We start from the raw sequence: 7,392 nt of genomic DNA, 5'->3' as shown, positions 1-7,392 counted from the left end.
ACAAAGGCCTTCCTCCTTGTCACCCTCACTTTGAGTAGGCTGAGAAGGAGGAAGAAGAGGAGTGGATCTTGCTGACTTAGGGGTGGCAGAGGTGGAAAACTTTACATTGGATAAGTGGATCCACACAGTTCAGACCTATGTTTTTCAAGGGTCAACTGCATTTCCCTTTCTGTGTAACTTGGTTTGCCTTTGCTCTAATCAAATGTAGGAGTTCTTTTTAAAAATTCCCCTTGGAGCCAGAATACTTAAAAGGTTATAAATAGACTGCATGTGTGTATAAAGAAGGGCACTAGAGAGTGAGACATTGACACCAGGTCTGAAATGTTTTCATTTGAAGTTTCCTTTTCTTTCAAAGTTTGCAAATGGTGATCAAATACATCAAGGACCGCTTGGCCGTACAATCTGTGAAGCTTTCACTACTCAGATCCTTGCAAAGTATCAAAGAGACTAGAGTCTCAGAAGCTGGCTCATGTCCTCACCTCCCACAGTCCATGAGAATCTACAATACCTTTTTTTTTTATTATTATTCAGTCAAAGACATGATTAAATATTGTGTGTGTGGACATCATCTTTGGCTTTTCTTCTCCACTGAGGTCAAGACAATCCCGAGTGTTAGGTTGGGAAGCTGAATGCCTTGAATATTTCATGGCATTAGGGCAGACTTCCAAGTTTTGGGATTCATTGCTGTGACAGAAGTGTCAGAACAAGTAACAGTAAGAAATGCAATATAACTGGAGCTTCATGTATACCTATCTGTGGTACCCAGGAATCTGTTTTTTCTTTTGTTAAAAGTGCCAGATCTTACTTTTGCCTCTCAAAGAGTAGATTCATACATAGCTCCAAAAGAAAGAGCTTTTGTAACCAGGTATGGTGGCTCACATTTGTAATCCCAGCACTTTGGGAGGCTGAGGCGAGAGGATTGCCTGAGCCCAGGGGTTTGAGACCAACCTGGGAAACTTGGCAAGACCTTGTCTTTACAATAAATCAAAAAATTAGCTGGGCAAGGTGGCTCATGCCTGTAGTTCCAGGTACTTGGAAGGCTGAGGCAGAAGGATCACCTGAGCCCAGCAGATTGAGACTGCAGTGGCCATGAGTGTAACTACTACACTCCAGCCTGGGCAACAGAGTGAAACTCTGACTCAAAAAAAAAAAAAAAAAAAGAAAAAGAAAAAAAAAAGAGCTTTTGTAGCTTGAACATATATCTTTTACCTAATGAAGTGTTTTTATAGCATTGAATAAAAAGGGAAGACTTAGAAAAGGGGAAAATTTTTCTGGCAACAATGCAGATTTGATTAAAAGGGTCCCAGGATACAGAAAGATCCTTCAGGAAAAAAAGTCCATTGCATCCATGTCCAGCTGATCTTGCCTTTGCCATACAAAGGGTATCAACTGATTGGACAGGAAGAGGGTGTTTTAGAATTGAGCCTTTAGCTGGTTGACAAATAAGGCATAAACTCATGAATGGCTTCCAGAGATTGAGATAGCACAATTAGTCCATGGATTTTCCCAAGTGAGGAGATGGCCAGCCTCCCAGATCTGCATCTTTGAAAACTTTAAAAATATCAGACTGGGCACAGTGGCTCACTCCTGTAATACCAACATTCTGGGAGGCCGGGGCAGGGGGATTGCTTGAATCCAGGAGTTTGAGACCAGTCTAGGCAATATAGCGAGACCCTGTCTCTACAGAAAATCAAAAAATTAGTCAGGAAGAGAAACAGGTATTTAAATCCACCACAACATAATAACAAAAACACAGAACCAACTGTACTGCCCATTGAAAGAGGGTTGGATAAAAAAATATATAGTACATATACATGATGGAATATTATGGAGCCAAAGAGAAGGACAAAATTATGAACTCCACAGCAACTTGAAAGGACTTAGAGTCTATAACACTGAGTGATCTATCACAGAAACAAAGAACTAAGTACCACATGTTCTCACTCATAAGCAGACCTTGAACAATTATAATACAATATGAAAGGGATTGGCAGTAGTCGGAAACTACCGGGGTGGGGGGCTCACCTCATCAACAAGGGTACCTGCATAATGAACATTTGTATACCTAACCATGAATTGTACTCCACATCTTTAAAATAAAAAATTTAAAAATAAAATAAATCCACCACAGAGGGGGACTCCCATTTTTCTATTCTGCTCACATAACGTTGATAATCTCCTATATTTCCTCTTCAACTTCCTTGATCCACTAATTCTGGATTCTGGAGCAATGATGTCACTAATTTCTGGAATGAAAAGGGCAAGGCTCTGAAGCCTGAACAGCATCTTCAGAGACTGGAACAGAGAGGGAGAGAAGGACCCCTAGGACTTGCACTGGGCAGTGCACTTTGAAAGCCTTGATTTTCCTCCCTGTTTCCAAAAGGTGTCACCTGGAATCCCTGTCCTCTTTAGTGCTTCCTTGACTTTTAAAAGAAGGTAGAGAAAAAGAAAAGAGCTAATTGGTGGCTCAGCCTGTAATCCCGCGCCTTTGGGAGGCTGAGGTGAGTGGATTGCCTGAGCCTGCGGGTTCGAGACCCGCCTGGGCAGCGAGACCTCATCTCTACAATAAATCAAAAAATTAACCGGGTGTGGTAGTGTGCACCTGTAATTCCGGCTACTCGGAAGGCTGAGGCGGAAGGATCACCGGAGCCCAGCAGGTCAAGGCTGCGGTGGCCAGGAGCGGCCACTGCACTCCAGTTTGGGCGACAGAGTGAGACTCCAACTCAAAAAAAAAAAAAAGTAATGAACAAAAGAGATGGATTCAAGATTATTTTGTCCAATCTCTCAAAATTAATATACTTAATGAGATCTGAAAACACATAAGTATTATTAGTGATATTTTAATAAGAATCATGCCAATTTTGAGTCTGTCTCTAAGATCAATGACTGCTAGAGACATTTTTAAATATCACAAAAAAGAGTAGTATAACGAACACCTCTATTCCTATCATCCATCTTCAAGCATTTTCACACATTGTGACAATCTGATTGTTGATATGTTATTTTTCACTCAAGTCCATGCTTTAGTCAGATTTCCAGTTTTTCTCTAATGCCCTTTTTCTATGCCAGGGTCTCCTCCAGGATGTCACATCACATTTAGTCATCCTGCCTCCTCTATTAAATTCTTGGTTCCAGGAGGCCAGGTATCATATCACCAGCACCAATGGCTTCTGGAATAGGACCACGATAAATGTTGGAGAATTGAATCGACCCAGTTTCTATTTTTAAATGTCAATACTTTGATTGAATAATTTACTCCTTGCTTTTGAGTGGCAATATCTGTATATATATCTATTCCTCCAATATTACCAATGAGATTTCGCTTCATGCTGATGTTTTATGCAGGGCTTGATTTATTGCAACTAGCAGATCAATATAGTGATACATAGTTAAATTCATAGGTCAGGTATCTGGCTGTTTGTTGTTATTGTTGATATTGTTTTTTTAGCTGAGATACTGTCCCTTATCTCTATCTTTGAAATAAATGAGAGAGTTGAACAAGAACTACTCTGTTCTATCGGCTGTGTCACCTTGGGCTGGTTAAATGAACCCTCTGGGTCTCTCTCACAAGGCATTTGTAAATATTACTGAGATCAATTAATAGGAACTCCTGACATAAATAATAATGAGTGCTAACAGTGGCCAGGGTGTCTTTGTGTGTTATACTACAACATATTCAATCCTCATAATGGACTCATGCAGTAACTACTCTTATCCCCATTTTACGGTTTGGGAAACTGAGGCACAGAGATGCTAAGGAGCACATCTAATACTACACGAAAAGTGAAGCAGCAAAACTAGGATTTGGACTCAGGGCTGTCAACCCAAACTCTATGTGAATGCTTTTTTCCCCCACTAAGTTTTTGGTGAAACAGCTGCCTCCAAAGCTAAAATTTCCTCTTTAGTTGATGGAGACAATATATACAAGAGATTGGCTGAAACCATGGCTGTCTCCCATTTATACTCAAGTCATCAACAATGAAACAATTCAGCAAATACTGAGTGTCTAGTATGTTCAAGGTATGAGCAGAATCATTGCAAAGCCAAGTCAAATGCTAATGTGAAAACAGCATAAGTAAGGCTGGGCAGGATGGCTCATGTCTATAATCCCAGCACTTTGGGAGGCCAAGGCGGGAGAATCACTTGAGCCAAGGAGTTTGAGACCAGTTTAAGCCACATAGTGAGACCTCATCTCTACAAAAATCAAAAAATTAGCTGGGCATGGTGGCATGTGCCTGTAGTCCCAGCTACTCAAGAGGCTGAGATGGAAGGATCACCTGAGCCAAGGAGGTTGAGGCTGTGGTGAGCTGTGATCATGTCATTGCACTGCTGCCTGGGTGACAGAGTGAGATTCTCACTCAAAAGCAAACAAACAGGATGAGCATCCCTTTCTGGAAATGCTTGGGAGAAGAAGTATTTCAGACTTCAAATTTTGAAATATTTGCATATACATAATAAGATAGCTGGGGGATGGAACCCAAATCTAAACATGACATTGACTTATATTTCATATATAATTTATACACATAGCCTGAAGGTAATGTTATATAGTATTTTTAATAACATATGCAACCCACCGCATGAGGTCAAGTGCAAATTTCCACCTGTGGTATCTTGCTTAAAGCGTTTAAAATTTTAGAGCATTTAGGATTTAGGATCTTCAGATTAGGAACACTCAACCTGTACTGAATTCCTTGTTTCTGGCTTAAGATCTCTTTCAACACAACTTTCTCTACAGTAAAACTCTAATTCCTACACGAATGACCAAGCTTTACTATTTGCCCCTGCAGGTGACACTGTGAGCACTGGCCTATGTAACACAAACTCACACTCTTCAGGAGTGTCAGGCCTCCTCGCTGCACCTATGAAAGCCCCACATGACAATTTTAAGACTCCTAAAAATAAATGACTTTTACATAAAATAATTGGAGATGTGGGGTTTTTCTAAAAATAACAAAACAAAACAAAAAACCTACTCAAACACTGAGTAAATTCTGGCATTGCTGACCAAACTCTGGCAGTTTGTGATAACTCCATCAACAGAATATACTATCCAAAAAAATCATACCTGAATCTCTCAAAGCGAGTTCAGTGGTGTCTAAAATACGAGCTAGAGGAAATACCTGTGGCTGAGAAACACTTTCTTTGATAACGCTGTCTTGCACTAGTTAAGAGTTGGAAGATGTTTCTGCTTTGGTTTCACTTTAACCAAATCGGTGACTTTTTTGTAGCCCCTGGTCCCCAACCAGGGACATTTTTGGTTGTCACAACTGGGTAGGATTGCTACTGACATCAGGCAGGTAGAAGCCAGGGATGTGCCTAAGCATCCTGCAATGCACTGGACAGCACCCACAATGAAGACTCTTCCAGCTCAAAATGCCCATAGTGCCGAGGTATAGTTGGTCCTGTACTCTGCTTCTCAGGCCTTTCACTCAATGGTGAAAATACATAATGGAGTGATACTTCTTAAGGGGTTTGCCCAAAGGCACATTGTATCCGAACATACTTCAGAACTTTTTCTAAAGCCACTTTTGATTGCACTAGTCCTCCTTTTCCTGTGCACTCAGATGTTCTGTTTAAAAAATTTTCCAAATCAGTATTATGCCTCTTCTCAACACAGAGCTCATCAAGGCTTTAAGCACAAGAGCCCACCTTAACACTGTGTATAAATGCACATCTCCAGGCTCTTCACAATCATACAGCTCAATGAGGGAAAGACCAGGACAGGAAGTCACTTACTACAGTCAGGTATGTGTCACTTTGTAATATTCCCCAGACTAGGACCTTCTCCCATGTCCTGTCAACCTGCCTTCTAATCACAGCCCGCATCACAAAATGAAATGCTTACCAAAATTAACAGTATTACTTCAGCTAATAATTATGAAATTTGAAACTGGGAAATCAAAAGTGAGTGGCATGTAATGAGCTTCACCTAAAGTCCCTCAAACTTAAGACATCTGTCACATTCACTATTCGCGTAGAGTAAAAAAAAATTTTATTTTCAAATGTCATAGAAACTTAATAGCTATTTATGATCATTCCTCTTCTTCACCTCTTGTCTGCACATTGGTGGTTCACTGCTTTCTTTCCTTCTTTCTTTTCCTTCAGCTTGTTTTTCATCCATTTACCCTTTTCACAAACATCCCCTGGGACACCTTGCTTTCTCCTGCAGAGAAAGTGGGAACGTTCTCATCTCATGGGAATCCACAATCTTGGAGAGTCATCTCTTCCCTTTCCTTGTTGCAGGGGGATGGAGAGATCTCTCCTCATGGGGTGAGGCCCAGCCTGGAGAAATAGAGGAACAGACTTTCTGGTTGGGAATATCTGAACATCACCTCTCAGATGGTCCCCAAACCTCCCACTCCTGTAGTCCACCCAGTGTTTCTTAAAGAAGTCCTGCTCCTTGCTAATCGATTCAGCTGATCTTCTGTTCATTTTAATTAAATCAAGATCTCTCCCAACTACTCATGGAGTTTTTGACTCTCTACTACACGTGTGTGTTAAAAGTTAAGTAGCTGAAGAAAGTGCGGAAGACCAGGGACTCGGTTTGAGCTGGACTTTGAAATTCTGTGAAGCTGTATGACAACAACTCACCCCTCCCTCCGGCTTTGTAAACAATGCCTGCGCACCAACCCAAGGGCTACCTCGACCGGCTGTGATCAGCGTCAGGAAAACAAAAGAGCAAGACCCTGCTATGAATCTGTGTCTTTGTGTCTCCTTAAATCTCAGAAAGCAACACTTCCCCGGGGGGGGGGAAGAGTACTGCTCGGCTCCAAAACATCCTCCAAATGGTGAAAGGAAAATGCCACCGCTCCGTCGCACCCTGAGATGCGTGCTGCAGGGCCGCCTGATCTCTGCTAATAAAAGTGCAAAGCCTAAGTGGCGTGGCGATTACTGCTTTTTCGCCCCGGGATGGAGAAAGGAGTTCACCAAGAGCAGGAGCGGCCGTGCCAGGCCGTTGAGGCTGCCGCCTCCCTTCCCCTCCCCGCGCGGGTCCAACATTACATCACCGGTGAGCGTTTGCGTGTGGGGGAAGAGGCGGCTTCGCCGGGACCCAGTCCCAGCCGAGGGAGATAAACAGAGTCGCAAGCGTGGGGAGGCCGTGTCCAGGAACAAGCAGAAGGAAGAAGCAGGACCCGCTTTCCTCCCGCCGCCCCGCGTGGGGGCGGGGAGCGGCACAGGCGAAATGCCACATCCTTCCTAAGCAGCCGCACCCCAATTCCCGCTCCCGCGCCGCCTCTCAGCCACCTTCAACTCCCGCAATCCCAAGTCCCACAGACAGCGACATCCAGAGCTACCAGAAGAGCTGCCTCGAGGGGCCGAAGGGGAGGCCGAGAGGCGCCCGGGGACGGGGAGGGAGCGAGGCGCCCGCGCCGGGGGAGGCGGGGGGGG

At 43.2% G+C, this 7,392-nt stretch overlaps 1 pseudogene; it reads right to left on the bottom strand.

The window, feature by feature from the left end:
- Positions 1 to 2,192: 2,192 nt before the first annotated feature.
- LOC103260076 overlaps positions 2,193 to 7,392 on the bottom strand; it is a 7,212-nt pseudogene continuing 2,012 nt past the window's right edge.

Source organism: Carlito syrichta, unplaced genomic scaffold (genome assembly GCF_000164805.1).
Source record: "Carlito syrichta isolate Samal-C Ts95f unplaced genomic scaffold, Tarsius_syrichta-2.0.1 Scaffold303111, whole genome shotgun sequence".
NCBI lineage: Eukaryota > Metazoa > Chordata > Mammalia > Primates > Tarsiidae > Carlito > Carlito syrichta.
Note: the sequence above shows the minus strand (reverse complement) of the source record. Positions and strands in the feature narration are given on the sequence as shown.